At 42.5% G+C, this 15,689-nt stretch overlaps 1 long non-coding RNA gene across 1 annotated transcript in view; it reads right to left on the minus strand.

Annotated features, from left to right (window-relative positions):
• Positions 1-14,374, minus strand: part of LOC121139479 — a 47,279-nt gene extending 32,905 nt beyond the window's left edge. The window contains exon 1 of the long non-coding RNA XR_005876432.1: positions 14,256-14,374. This is a non-coding gene — a long non-coding RNA (uncharacterized LOC121139479). The remainder of the gene's footprint in view (positions 1-14,255) is intronic.
• Between the last annotated feature and the right edge of the window lie 1,315 nt (positions 14,375-15,689).

Genomic DNA, 15,689 nt, shown 5'->3' on the forward strand with positions numbered 1-15,689 from the left:
ATCAGCTCTTTCTGGCCATGGAGGCTTCAACACATCTTCGACCGGAAGAGGCTGCCATTGGAATCACATTCTTGGGAGGATAGAAAAGCTCTCATCACATGTAAAAGGGAACAGAGTGCTCTAGACAAACTTCACAGTGAGAACCCACTGTTAAAAGACCTCCGGGTGATCGGGATACAAACACACAGTGAGTGACCGGAGCACCAGGCCAGGGGAAAGCCGTGAGTGACTGACAGTGCGGGCCAGAGGTGAGGGAGCAAGCTGGGGCTTCATAGCGCTTCTGCACGGCTCTATCTTGTCAGACGTCATCAAGCCTCAATCGGTAGACAAACAGACCCCCTGGACCTACAAACTACAAGTTCAAATGTTTCAATAAAAACATCTCGGTTAAGTGTCTTGACTCCCTTCAGTCAAATGAGATTACAAAATATTATACCAGGTAGACTCAAATCCGTGCAAGGACCCCTTAAGACACATCACCTCCATCTCCAAGATGACACTCAGATCCAAAGTCAGGCATAAATGGCAGCCAGATGGGTAGATAAGCCACATACGTGGCAGAAACTCTCAAAACTGTTCACCAGCAACCCACCTTGCTTTGTAGGGACGAACTCCCTGAAGTCATTTTCATAATTCTACCAAATACTTTTGAAACATCATCTCATTAAAAGATTAAGCACTATTGAGCAAATATTTAAAGTAAGAGTGAAGTCTAGACTGCGTATTTTAAATTGTGAAAACTTATGATACTTTCATATTATTACTGTTTTATTAAGTACAAGGTCCTCTCTCCTAGAGGACTGTCCCCTAGAGGTCTGTTTGCCTGCCATGCAGGAGTTAATGCTGCAGCTGGCATTAAGTTCCCCTTGATGGCATGAGAGATAAATTGATTGCCAGCTTTATTTTCTTGAGGAATTATGCTGAAGGTTATCACTCTGTCAAATAAACTTTTTTTCTTATGGGACATGGAGAAAGGGGTCCAGAGGACTGGAGGGGCCCTGTTTTTCATTGAACAAAGTGATTTTGTTCTAAGGTTAAGTCTGCATGACCCAAAGTAGAGGCTGGTATGCAAGGAGTCATGCATCGATTTAAACAATAATAAATTGTGGTGCAATGTGGAAGGGTAATCTGTTCCCTTGAGGACACTTAAAAACCATGCAGTTTCACTGCTGTGATTTCAAAACAAACCTTGTGCTTGTCAAATTTGAGGACTGAAGCTGCACTAGGAACTTTCAAAAATCAATACTCAATTCAAGTCAGTAAGTTACGATGCTTATAAAACAACCCTTAAAATTCCAAATGGCTAAGTAAATAGATGGACTGTAAGTCACCATAAATAGCCAATAAAATACAGAACTTAACAGTCAAATAATAAGGGTTTAGAGCCACACACAATATGGTGGTTTCAGTGTCTGTTATCCAGGATCCAGAGCCTCTTAAGAAGACAATTTGGAAGGAGGCTGGCTCATCATTGCGGGGCCCATGAGATCCACAGAGGCAGGTGTGGTTTGTAAACAGGTAAAACACACATTACTATTCAGTAATTACTTTTGAGTTAATTAATTGCTCCAGAGGTTGCTAAGTTGATGAATACAAACAGACGCATGCATGCAGTAACTTCTAGCAAAAAGAGTGCATGGCTCCATTCATTCCTACAGGCCGGTTTTCAAATACAGGCGTAGCAACTTCAGTCCTCCAAACAGTCCTTGCTTTCTAGGAGCCTCCCTCATTGATGTTGGAATGCCCTTAATCCCCATCTTCTGATTATGATTTTCTGCTGCATCAGCACAAGAGCCTTGGAATTAAGACCTATCTGACCATCCTAATGTGTTCCTCACCTTGAGCCCCACTAAACCCCATGTGCAACAAGATAGCTCCTTAAGGCTTTTATGATGGCTACAGTCACATCCATGTAGTTGCCCTCCAACCACGACCTGGATATCCATCAGATGACACTCATGGAGGTTATCTGTGGATGTCGTCCCTTCTTTATCCTGGAAGATCCCTTTAAGCCTCCCGACTAAATGAGAACGGCAACAGTCCACTAGTAATGAACATGTGATTCCTGACATTTCTCTGAAGCTTTACTTCTGAACACTGTTCAGACAATGCATTGAGTGAGAAGCTAAAACCCAAACCACTTGCTGGCTCCCGCACCACAGCAGCAACCCTGCATGCGCTTTTTTTCTACAGTGGCTCATCAGCCACAAGCTGGTGGTTCAATGTTCCTGAGGATTTGCTTTGAGGCTTCTGGGTCTTTGTTCCTTGAAAGCATCACATTCCCCAACTCTTCATGACCCAGTAAATGCCTCCCTGTCTCTTCTGTACCTCTCACAGGCTTGATCATGACCCTTCAAGCACATTTTGTCATATTTAAAGTTAGCTGGGCTTCCTATTTCCTTGGTTACATCAGACTTTTCTCTAAATGCTTTGGCTTAGGCTCCTTGTATCAACTCAACATAAGCAGTGTTTACTCTAGGGAGGTAATTCCAAAATCACCTGAGGCTGAAAAAGATTGAGAATGGGTAGAAAAGAGAATACTAGAAGCATATGTGGACCGTGTGGACCCAAAACTAGACTATATTCTGGTTATTTACCATCTTCAGGGATTTTGATGCAGAGGAAAGATATCATTTTAGAATGGATATTTCTGCCATATAAACAGAATAAAAAACTGATGACATATATAGAAAAGATCTCTGAATTGATTTTAAGAGGTAAATTAAGTCTTCGTCAACTAACTGGAAGGAACCCAACAGAAATTATAGTACCTTTAACAAATGAAGAAATTTCCTCCTTATAGAAGGATAATGAATATGGGCAAGGGGCTTGCAGTAACTTTTTGAGAATGATTAGTAACAATTATCCCAAAACAGAGAGAATCAAATTCATAAAGAAAACAATTTGGATCCTTCCATGTATTGTAAGAAAAAAATGCCAATCTCTGGAGTCCCTACATTCTACACTGATGCAAACAAGTCAGGGAAAGCAGGTTATAAATCAGGAAATATAAGTAAAGTAGTTCAAAGCCCTTAAAACTCTGTACAAGTGGCAGAGTTGTACGCCACTCTCATGGTACTTATGGATTTTACAGAGCCTTTCAATATAGTTACTGACTCTCAATATGCAAAGAGAGTCATTTTACACATTGAGACCACTAAATTTATTCCTGATGATACGGAATTAACTTCATTGTTATACAATTTCAGGAAACTATCAGGAATAGAACTCATCCTATATATATAACATACATCAGATTCCATATGGGTCTTCCAGGTCCTCTAGCACAAGGTAATGATGAGATTAGTCATTTATTAATAGGAAGTATGCTAGAAGCTTCAGAATTTCATTTTTAAAACACCATGTTAATAGCAAAAGCTTAAAAAAGGATTTTTCTATCACTGGGCAACAAGCCAAGAAAATAGTAAGAAACTGCCCCACCTGTTCATTCTATAATCAAACTCCATTACCAGCAAGCAGTAATCCCAAAGATTCTTGGGTCCCTGCCCCCACAGATTTCTGTGCATTGCTTGTCAGCTGATAACTACAGGTGCATCCTGTTCTCTAGTCCTGGCTTACAGCCCCAGCCTTATCCACCTGTCATCAATATCTAGCACAAGGAAAACATGAGCACTTACATCTGGGGTTTCTCCACTGTGCTGTAAGTCTGTATATAAGGCTGCTCACTCCTTACAGCAGACACACAGACAGACATATAGCATGCATTCTCCTGGCAATAAAGGTGGCAGATGCATTCTCTTAGCACAAACATCTTGCCTTTCATTTCCCAATACCCCGGACTTATTCGTGGTGCAGACGCCACAAAAGGTATTCACAGAAATGAAATTTGACAAATGAATGTGTTTTACTTTCCAGAATTTGGAAGTTTAAAATATGTGCACCATATGATAGACACATTTTTGGGGTTTCAATGGTCTGTTATCACACTCCTCTTAGTGGTGATGGCTGTTATGGGTATACCTGCACAAATAAAAACTGACAATGCTCCAATATATGTCTCCAGCAAATTGGAACAATTTTTTGAATATAACATGAAGCACATAACTGGTATACCATACAATCCCACAGGACAAGCAGTGGTTCAAAGATGTAACTGCACTTTAAAAAAAGAAATGCTCTATAAACAGCTAGAGGGAGCAGAGACCCCCCCCAACACAGATGACATAATGCTTTATTAGCATTAAATTTTCTTAATGCTAATGAGAAAGGACAAACAGCTACAGAAAGACACTGGGCATCAGAAAAAATTTCTGAACTAAATCAGCCGGTGTATTTCAAGGATGTAATGACCTCAGTTTGGAAACCAGGATATGTATTACATTGGGGAAGGGGTTTCACCTTTGTTTCCAAAAGAGAAGAAAAGCTTTGGATTCCATCTAAATTTATCAAGATTCAATCTGAACAGGAGAAACCTCGGAAGGAGGAAAGATGACAGCTCATCCACAAAGTCATATTCTACGAGGAGTATATAGACCTCACAAAGGAAAGGGAATTGTTTTGTTCTTGTCTTAACAGGAAAACCCATCTCCAAAAGGCAAGAAGACACTGAATGTGTAGATACCTAAAGAAGAGAGGGTAGCTAGCCAAAAGAACCATCAAACAAAGAAGAATCTGATATTTGGTATCAATGTCTAATTCTCTCAACTTATATCCTTATAAAATATATTTCTCTTTACTTTCTAATACTCTTTTGATCCCAATTCACTTAAACCAAAGCTGGCTTTGGAGTTGGATGTGGCTCTCCTCCTCTAAATCCAAGCATGTTGTTAAAATAAAATTTCAGAGTTTCTGTATTATATCAAGAAGCAATTGATATAAGACAGAATTAAACAAAAATCTAGGGACTGTCATTTGTCTATACTCTATATCTGGTCTAATTTTCCTCATGTTTACTATCTTCCTTTTTTTATTGTCTTTCCCAGAATGCATACATATAAAGTTGAAATTTCTTTGTTGACATTAACGTTTGAGTTTCCCACAGAGAACAAAGAGTTTCCTAACAGCAATCTTTGAACACTCCAGAAAGAAAATGGGGCCCCACTTCACCAATTCCACCTGATCCGACTTGATGCATCTGAACTGACAATTACCACCCTGAAACCGGTTTAGGACTACATCGCTCTAGACAACTCCAGACTAATTAACTGATATGGTGCACTTTCTTATTACACTCTGGCCAGAGCCTCAACAAGAACTTCAATCAAGATAAGAACTTCAATCAAAAACTTCATTCAAGCGTCTCCTGCCAAACAGAGACTGGGTACAAATATTATAACTAGTCCACTTGAGACTTTCATTACACTAACATTTTCTTCCTACAGGATCCCATGAGGTTATCATCTTCCCATTTCAGCAGGAAGTAATTCTGAGAATACTATGCCCCCTTTCCCTACGGTTGATATTACAGGATAATTTACACCTGTTTAGAATTAGTTTTAAATTGTTTAGGATTGGTATTGGAAGGAGATATTCAGACTTGGGCATCTCCTTCAGACAAGTTTAGGTTTAGATATGTTTAGGATGGGATATAGGTAGGTTATCATATCTTCTGGTGATTTATAACTTGTTTATTGCAATTCGTATACTGTGTAAAGTCTTCTTTCTATGCATAAATATCCTTCTTCCATGTATATATGCTTTATATATGTTTGAGACATTTTGTATATTGACACAATTTAGTTTTGTTTCAAGACTAAATCTTTTCTTTAGACTAAAAGGGGAATTGTAGGGAGAGATCTTAGATACCTGCAGCGATGACCATGCCCACTTTGGGTGGCCACAGGTGCATACGGACTTGGGAAATAAAGGGCTGTGCAGGAGAACACTGACTCTCTCTTGGGGTTCTGGTCTGGTCTCGGGGAGCAGCCAGCGAACCTTTGGTTCTCGGCTTCTCATGTAAGTGACTTCTCCCTCAATAGATATTATATGACAACCTACCCTGTGTAGCATAATATTCCCCAATACCAAGTATTCCCAATTAGATTTGAGCACAGAGACACAGGCCTGTGTGGAGTGTGAAGTGAGTCTTTGAAAACATTAACAAGAAAAAGAGGGAGATGGAGCAGATGCTATTGTCCCGGGGGTATCAGATGTTAGAGTTGGTAAAGATTCAACTGGTCTGTTGTCTGTTTCCAGCTCCACCCTTCACCTTTGAGTGCTTCCGGTTCCAGAGCCTTCTGGGTCCTGCAGCCCACCTCAAGATGCTTAGTGCTGTCCTGCCCCTCTGCTTACATCAGGGTCACTCACTGTTCTGCACTTTCTGAAGTCAGTTTCTATGTGTTCGTCTGCTTCTTTCTTCTGCTTCTTTCTTCTAAGTGCTGTGATATTCCTTGCATGGCCGGCTGACCTCAATGGTAATCTTTGTTCTTCAGCATAGGTGGGTATGTGTGTGGGGTATAGGGAGTTGTTTGTTTGCTTGCTTGCTTTCTCTGGGTAGCTCCGGCTGGCCTAGAACTCATTATAGCCTCTGAAGGCATCAAACTTGGTGCATCCCTTCTGTGTCTACCTGCCAAGTGCTGAAACTACAGGGATTGCAGATGTGCATCCACACACGGGGCTCAGGATTCCCCCTTTCAAACTCCCACTAATCAGCTCCTTGAACTTTCTAGAGAAATAGAACACAAACCCAAGCATAAGTTTCACCCATATTTAATCAGACTTCTTCAAATGAAGTTTTGTAGTGCTATGTACTACTTGCAACATTATTATATAAAATTTAAGTTGGTGTTATTAAGACAAATATGAACACAACAGGTTTAGAGAAAATTAACAAAACCCTTTATAACTTTTTGGAACTTACTCAGGGTGCCAGAAAATTATTAGAAATAAAATAAAACTTTCAAATTAATAAAAAAACAGCCTTATTTTACATTTTGATCTTAAACTTACTTCCACTCCATCTTTACAAACACTGTGTGAAAACCCGTTCTGGATTTTACTGAATATATTGCAAAATACAAAGCAGTGTGAACTTAACGTGTCCCTTTCTTACAACTTGATTGGCAGGAAAAGGAAGACCAGGCTCTGTGACCTCCCGTAGTTTAAGTAAGGGACGCAGCTGTCCACTGTCCTCCCTTCTTCCTTCCTGTCTCCTTCAGGGTGTTAGGATGTCAAAGTGAGGTTTTCTAGTGAAAAGTTCCCGATTTCCTGGAGTCTTCTGGGGAGACCTGGGTTCAACCATGCAGATGACACTGGAGCCAAAAGGCTGTATGTCATCTCCACAAGGGGCTCTTGGGGCACCCTGAGAGCACGCTTCTTACTGCTGCTGGGTGTGATGCAGTGTAGGAAGGCAAACGGGAACTGAGGGGAGAAAATGGATCCGGCAGGGGTGAACGAGAGGCGTCCCCACAGCCTCATGCTGCTTGTACAGGGGACCTGAATTCTGTCACCAGCACCTACATGAGGTGGCTCATGACTGCCTGTAACTCCATCTCCAGAGAGATCTGACACTGCTGGCCTCACATGCCTATACCAACCCTACACACACGCACACGCACGCATGCACGCACGCACACATACACACACACACACACACACATGCACACGCACACGCACGTACATGCACACAGGTGCAGACAAATTTTTTAAAAATCACTATAGAAAAGAATCTTTCTGATCAAAGCTGCCACTGGCATACATTTCTTGGAAAGGGACCACAACTTATCAAGCTTCCCTTCTTGTAAATGTTTGTTGACATGAGCCTTTGACAGGAGTCAGTCTGGCTGGCAGGTGGTTTTTTTGTTGCCGTTGTTTTGTTTTGTTTCCTTCCTTCAAAAACTCAAGTTGCTTTAGCTGCTGAGAGTTCTTCATGACAAAAATGAGGACATTGTGTCTACAGCCCAACAACCACTGACGTTTTGGGCTGCATTTCGCCAAATCCCATCTGGCCCTATCTTAACAAGGTGTGTGTGGGGGTAGCCAAATAGCAACATGGGGGGGGGTTAGCCAGACGAATATGAGGAATGATTCAAACTTGAGAGATCAAGATATGCAAAGGAGTTCTTATTCCAAAACTCCAAAAGAAAAAGGATCTAGTGTTTATTGTCCATCTACTGCATGTCAGGGACCATGTCAGTCACCCTGTCAAAGCATCTCTGACTCTCATACAAATCGAAGGAGACAGGTAATAGTAGCCTTATTCCCTGGGCTTAAAAGAACCCAGGTCAAATTCCTTTAGCAGAGGAACTGGAATATCACCCGTTCTATAAACTGGATGTCTTTTGTGGTAAGAAGATCTTCAGCTCCACTTCTGTGAAGGGTAATGTGTGGAAGGAAAAGAAATTGTAGAATCCTACCAGCTCAGACCTTGATGAAGGGTTAAAGGTCAAGATGCAATTTCTCTCAAGTTATAGATAAGGAAACAGACTCAGAGAGGTTAAATTATTTGCCCAAATTACATGGCTCTAGCTGTGAAAATCCTTCCTGATTGAAGTATTGGGGATTGAGATGTGCTTAATTAGAGATGAGATACCCTAAATAGCAAAAGCTATTTTATTGCTTTCAAGCAACTGAGGCTGTAAAATGCCTAGGTGAGAATTTCTAAGATAACCCAGGGATTCAAAGTACTACGGGTTTTAAGACAGCTTTCCTACCAACAGCTATGCCTCTCACTGTTTTTATCTCAGAGTCAAAGAGGACACAGGGCCCTTGTGCAGCAGGAGGCAGCAATAGGATCTGTTTCACCAGAGCTGGGAGTTCCCTCAAGTGAGTCAGCAAGTTAGCAGGAACAGTGAACAAGACAGGAAGGAGAAAGAGAGAAAGAGAAACAAAAGATGCATCCACTTAAACTAGCAGGCAAAATCCCAAATGCATCTTGACTGGTTCAGGAATGATTTTCCAGAAGAGCTCATGCTTGTTTGCTATGCTTGTCTGAGAATCAGAAATCCAGACAGGCCAAAGTCTACCCAGAGAGAATTCCGTGTTCACCATCTAGCCAACAGCTAGTCTTGTTTGTATCTCACAGACAAAAGGAAACATTTGATAGATTTCTCAAATGCGAATATTCTAGTGCAGCCAAGGCTCTTCGAAATTGAAAAGACACAGGAAGGGCATGTATGCATTGGCTTTTGTGAATTCAAACACTAAGATCCAGATAGTTGTAGGAGTAACAACACTGAAGGGGGGGAAGTATGCAATGTTTTTATCTATTTAGTTTCAGCTCATACAAAGTTTGGAATAATGCCTGAAAGAAGAATAAACGTGATTCATAAGGGCTTTCTCATGTAGGTAATCCCTCTCTAGGCAGGACGAACTGAATTCTCCACAGATGTTTTCACCGACTTAATCTCTCAGAGCATCCAAGTAGATGTACTAATGAGTATCTGACTATGGTGTCTGCCTTCCAACTCTGAGGTTTATGGACCAAAGCTGAAGTGGAAACATGAGAAATGGACAATTTAATTCATACTCACATTACACAGCCAAAATGTTATCATGACCTCAGAGGAGAAAGAAAGGATGGCTCTCAGCACAGGCTAATATTTTTGTCTGAACAGAAGATGCAATGGTTTGGCTACAAAATGTCCCCCGAAGGTTCTTCTGTTTAAACACTTGGTCCCTAGCTGAAGGCACTGTTTGGGGGAAACTGGGATCTTTGGGGCAGCAGGGGGGGAGGGTCTGGCAAGTGAGTTACTTCAAGGTAGGACCTGAGGGGGACAGGCCATTGCCACTTCAGGTCAACGTCTGAGGCAAGCAGTCTTATTGTCCCGTTGCACAGCTGTAAGCCGCCATGAGCTCGGTCATTCCTTCCCCACCAGGGTGTAATGCAGTCTCTCAAACTATGAGCCAAAATAATCATAGACCTTAAAGTGACACGTTCAGGGATTTTATCATAGCAGTAGAAACAAACAAGCAAACAAACAAAAGCTAATCCTGAGGGTACTACACTTCAAGGAGCACACAATAAACAGAACTTGGACTTGTTCGTACATGAAGGAATACAGCTTTTATTGTCTGTCAACTGAAGCATAGGAGATGAGCTCATCGGTGCTTGTTTGTAATGTTTCAAATATTAATGTTGTCTCCCTTGGGCTCCAGCTTATCTACTTAACAGATCCTCAGTAGGACATGAACTAAAAAGTCTGTCCAGTAATGGAAAGAAGAAAAACACCATACAGACTGATTATCAGTGTTGCTCACATATTCTCAACCATATTTGTGCATATTATAGCATAACGTCGGTCCCTCATGACTAATTAACTTGTGCTGAGGTTTTCGTGATTATTAGTCACTGCTTGAGTTCAAAACCCTACATTTGTATGAATAGAAAATAAACCAAATCCACTCTTGAGGTTCAGGGGATGGTGTAGGACTTCTTGAGAAGTCAGGAGGCCTATGGAGGAATTTATGGAAACATCAGCTGTTCTCCTTTTAAAACCTGTATACAGAACAAGCAACAGAGGATTCAGAGCCCTCCTCCGGCTCCTGTGGGCACCGGGTACGCACATGATGCCCAGATGAACATCACCTGCTGCTATTTAAAGTTTTGGTTCTTGGCCATCAAAAGCAGAATTTCCAGGAACCAGCATCTTCAAGTGACTTCTAAAGCCCCTCTCTTATTGGATATCCAGGAAGCCGAGCAGCCCCTTAAGCTGCTTACATGATGTCTTAGTCAGTGTTCTATTGCTGTGAAAAGACACTGTGACCATGGTAATTCTTCTAAAGAAAATATTATCTGGGGTGGCTCGCTTACAGTTTCAGAGGTTCAGTCCATTACCATCATGGCAGGGAACATGGGGCATGCAGGCAGATGTGGTGCTGGAGTAAGTAGCTGAGAGTCCTACGTCTTGCAGGCCATAGGAAGTCAACTGAGACACTGGGCTGTATCCTGAGCATAGGAAACCTCAAAGCCTGCCCCACAGTGGCACCTTTCCAACACACAGAGGCATACTCCAACAAGGTCATACTCACTCCAACAAAGCCACACCTCCCAACAATGCCACTCCCTATGAGATTATGGGGGTGATTCAAACTACCACACATGGTTCCCCTGAGTGTAAACAGTGATTTCAGTCGTCATCATTTAGGTGGAAGTTCTGCCAATGTTTTTATTAACCCTACTTGATTCCACTGATTAAGAAAACCCAGTGATTCCTTAATGGTTGTTGGGAGTCTAAGGCCAGAAGATCTGGGATTCAAAGCTAGCCTGGGCTACACAGCAAGACCTTTTCTCAAAAAAAAAAAATGCTATGTTTAGTCTTCTTTTGGTTTCAAGATTTATTTTTATGAATATTTTTCCTGCATGTATGTCTATATACCACATGTATGCTAGTACCCATAGAGGCTTGAAGAGGGTGTTGGGGCCTCTGGAACTGGAGTTAAGGGGCATGTGGTTACTGTTCCAGGTTTTATTTAGATGGAGTGTGAAAGTACACTCTTTCTTGGCTTCTTAACTACAAATTACACGACCAAAACATATCATAATGGGAGAAAAGAGGAGAGGCTCTCAGTACATGACAGGATCTCAGCATCGAGGCACCGTGGCTCATGTAATGCCTGTGGACAGAGCATGCCGCTGACCCAAGGCTCTACCAAGTCGGTCAAACGCCTGTTTTGTGAGGGAATAGATTGTCCTTCATTTCTTTGATTCTTGCTTTTCAATAATGTGATCCCTGGGGATCAGGTGATGATTTCAAAGCCTGTCTCCCACGTATGCAATCACTAGCCTTAAGTACTAAACCCCCATGCCTCCCACCCCACTACCACCATTTGCAGAGAAGAAAGGAGAAGCAATTACCTAAGGAGCCGCAAGTTGAGCTAGGTTTTGACCTCTCCAGGCATCAGTTAGTACAAGAGTCAGCGGTGAGCCCCAAACGCCCAGCTTCCCGTTCAAAGCTAAGGAGAAACCTAAGCCTCACTTGTAACACCGACACAAAACTGGCTGCGGGCAGAAAAGGCGCCCTGACACCCAGACGCTGATTAGAAATCCATTAAAGTTCAGAGCAGATGACTGTTTTATTTCCTGGAAACTGAGACAGCAGCGCTATACCCAACTCAGATCCCTTCCAAATCCCCTAAACCCAGTGAGAAGCCAGCCCCGGGAGGAGGAGGGCGGGAAGGGCCTTTCCTTGCGAAGTGCTCCTAGATGTATTAACAGCTTTCTGACTGAGCCCTTCAAACTCCTGGGCCAAAACGTGTGCATCAGTCAAGGCCCAGGAATTAAAATTTGGACATTTGTTTCCCAGTGTGAGCTGGGATCTTTTCTCAGTCAGGCCTCCCACCCTTCAGGGGACCTGCAAGCTAACAGCAGAGAACCCACTGTGCCTACTGCTGTTGTGAGTGTTGGCGCAAGTTAAGAGAGTCACTGAGTCTGCGCAGGAGGCTCCTACTGGTAGTCTGATTTCTGTTTCTAGGCACCGGGGGTGTTAACACTTTGGTCTCCCCATGATGCCTGAGCATGCTTAGAAAAAACTGCCAGAGAAGTAAAATTGTTCCTTTCCTAGTTGTGTTGGGGAGACCGTTCTTCGGCTCTGAAGTCGAACAGATTTATCTGTGTCACAGACCTATTCAGAAGCCAACAAACAGTGCTGGAGTCTTAGCCCTTCCTCCTATTCTGAGCCCTGGCCGCTTCGCACATTTATATCTTTTAGCCGGGGTTTGTATCTTGGTATGTCTTATCTTGTCTCCCATAAGCTTCTGGGGAGAATGTGACATAGTCTTAAATACAGTAAATGAACAACAATTTTAAACTGAATTAATGAAATCTTAAAACAACATATGTTTTCAATTTGGATGCTATCGGTCATGACTGCATGGGAAATGCATGGCTCATTTTTACACTCAAGCTCAGAGAAGACTTGACCAAAAATATCCTGGCTGTCAGTCAGTCAGAGACACCGTGGCTGGTCCTACCCCAGACTGTCCCATATGCAGAAAGCCACTTCTTTGGAACAATCACTGTAACCAAGACTAACCCTTGTTATAAGAACTACATAAGGCTCTGCAATGGCATCAAAGTAACTTTATAACATTTAACAACAGCAGTGACAACAGAGTTGGCATTAGCATAGCTGTCTCCTACTCAGAGACAGGGAATATGGATACATAGAAGAATATTGGTGAGATAATGAGGGATAATAGAGTCCTGGAATGAAATGCACAGCTATCAGCAAGATATGTTTGCACCCATAAGGGAATTTCTTCAGGGTCATCTGCCCTTCTGAGATTACTATACACTATGCTAAAGTCTTGTTTTTCATGACTCACTCTCTTGGTCCTTCCCACTAGCACAGGAAATAACAGGTCAAATGACTATTTTTTTTATTTCTTATTTTTTTTATTTTAACTTTAAATAGCTTGTTTTACATATCAATCCTAGTTCCCTCTCCCTCCCCTCCTACCACACCCCTCCACCATCCCCCCCCAGCCTCCCACCCTATTGCCAATTCCTTCCACATAGGGGATATCTAGAGTCTGTCATTTCATTCAGGGTAGGGTCCAGGCACTCCCCTAAGAGTCCAGACTGAGAGAGAATCCCTCTTTGTGCTATGGACACACGATGTCTGTTTGTATTCCAGGTATAAACACTGATCCACTGCTCAGGGCCCCATAGGTTGCCCAGGCCTCCTCACTGATAATCACATTGGGGGGGGGGTGTCTGGATCAGTCCCATGCTGGCCTCCCAGCTGTCGGTCTGGGGTCCAAGAGCTCTCCCCTGTTCAGATCAGCTGTCTCTGCTGGTTTTGCCAGCCCATTCTTTGCCAATTTGCTCATCACTCCTCTCTCTCTGTCACTGGGTTCCTTGGGTTCAGTTCAGTGTTTAACTGTGGGTGCTTGCTTCTGCTTCCATCAGTCACTGGATGAAGGCTCCCGGATGGTTATAGACATCAAGTTCATTGTCAGGAATGGGCATTCGAGGTGGTCTCTACACTATTGCTTAGCTTGCCAGTTGGTGTCATCCCTTTAGATCACTAGAGGTCACACTGGTGCCTGATCTGTCTTCTAACCTATGATTCCCTCTTCCCCCTATTATACCCCCCCACTCAACCAATGACTTTTTTTCAGGAAACAATTGTCTACAGTGTCTAGGTTGTTCACTGAAAGGAAATATATTGCATGTTGATTAAGGACTCGACAGAATCAGTGCTGGGCATCTGCAGTAGCTCCATAGGGTTTATCCTCTGTGATGGTGGATCAATTGTCCACTTGGTGGCATTTAGAACCACCATGGAAACAAGGCTCTGGGCGTGGCTGTGAGTGGTTAGATGTACTGGATTAAATGAAGCGAGAAAACTCACCCTAAGTGTGGGTACTGTCGTTCCACAGGTGGGCAATGAGACGGGCTAAAAAGGAGGAAGCCAGCTGCCCTCAAGCGTTCGTCATCCTCTACTTCATGACTGCAGATGCAATGTGACCAGGTGCCTCAAACTGCGGCCTCCATACCTTCCTCACCACGAGGTACTGCAGGCTTGAACTGTGACGTAGCCTTCTATGTTATGAGACCTCAAAGCCGGCTTCCATGGTAACACACTTCCTCCAACAAGACCACACCCACTCCCACAAAGCCACGCCTCCTAGTGGTGCTACTTCTTTGACTGCCGTTTCCTCTCAAACTGCCGCAGAGATTTGTTCACACTAGTAAATCCAAGGCTAAAGAATTATTTTGTTTTATAAAAACCAGAAGGCTTTGCCTTTAGAGAACCCGGGTTAGCAGTGCACCCCTAGAGAGGACTATAAATGCCTCCATCAGAACTCAGCCACAAATATAAAAACTGCTTCGGAGAGTTAATCCGAAGGGACACCAGCCTTGTCCAGGAATGAAGCCACAGTAACCTTGGCAGCCAGTGACAGAAGAGCTGACAATACTCAGAAAGTAAAGGCAGAGCCCAGAAACCAATAAACGCAGAGCCGAGAAGCGAGCACAGAGAAATGGCAAAGCACATTCTAAAAACACTGTCTCATGTTCACGTTAAGCTAACCCCCAAAATCAAATCAAAGATTGCATTTGCCACATTTCAAATCGTATTTTAATGGCAGTACTCAAGCTTGCTGTGTAACTGTGTGTCCTGCTCACAGACATATAATGTGTGAATCCAATCTTTCCACAAGGCAGGCACATTACAGTCTTCACGGCTATTATGCATTTTACTTATTCTTGCATTTCTAGAAATATAACCAAAGAAATTATCTACCTTTCCTTTAAAAAGAAATTTCATTGCAAAGATTGTTTTTATCTTTTCTTTCTTTCTTTTATTTATTTATTTATTTTTGGTTTTGGATTTTTGTAGATGTACTTGTAATAGTATAAACTGAATACAACCTAAGTATCCAATAAGGACCATTTAAATGCTATGATGCTATAGCCATAGGTGATATTCAAAATAATAAACAACTCACATTGCACAGGGATAACAAACATACAAGTATACCCAGCATGCCAACCAATCAAAATTAGAATACCAACTATGGTGATTTGAATGTCATTGGTCCACATAAACTCATAGGGAGTGGCACTATTAGGAGGTGTTGCTTTGTTTGAGAAGATGTGCCTTGTTGGAGGATGTGCCATTGTGGGGGTGGGCTTTTAAGGTCTCATATAGGCCCCAGGGCATCTTGATGCTACAACATGTAGCACTCTCAGCTCCAGCACCATGTCTGTCTGCATACGCTCATGTTCCCCAACATGATGATGGGACTGAACTTCTGAACTGTAAGCTGCCACCTCAATTAAA

This window comes from Mesocricetus auratus, unplaced genomic scaffold (assembly GCF_017639785.1).
Source record: "Mesocricetus auratus isolate SY011 unplaced genomic scaffold, BCM_Maur_2.0 Super-Scaffold_15014, whole genome shotgun sequence".
Taxonomy (NCBI): domain Eukaryota; kingdom Metazoa; phylum Chordata; class Mammalia; order Rodentia; family Cricetidae; genus Mesocricetus; species Mesocricetus auratus.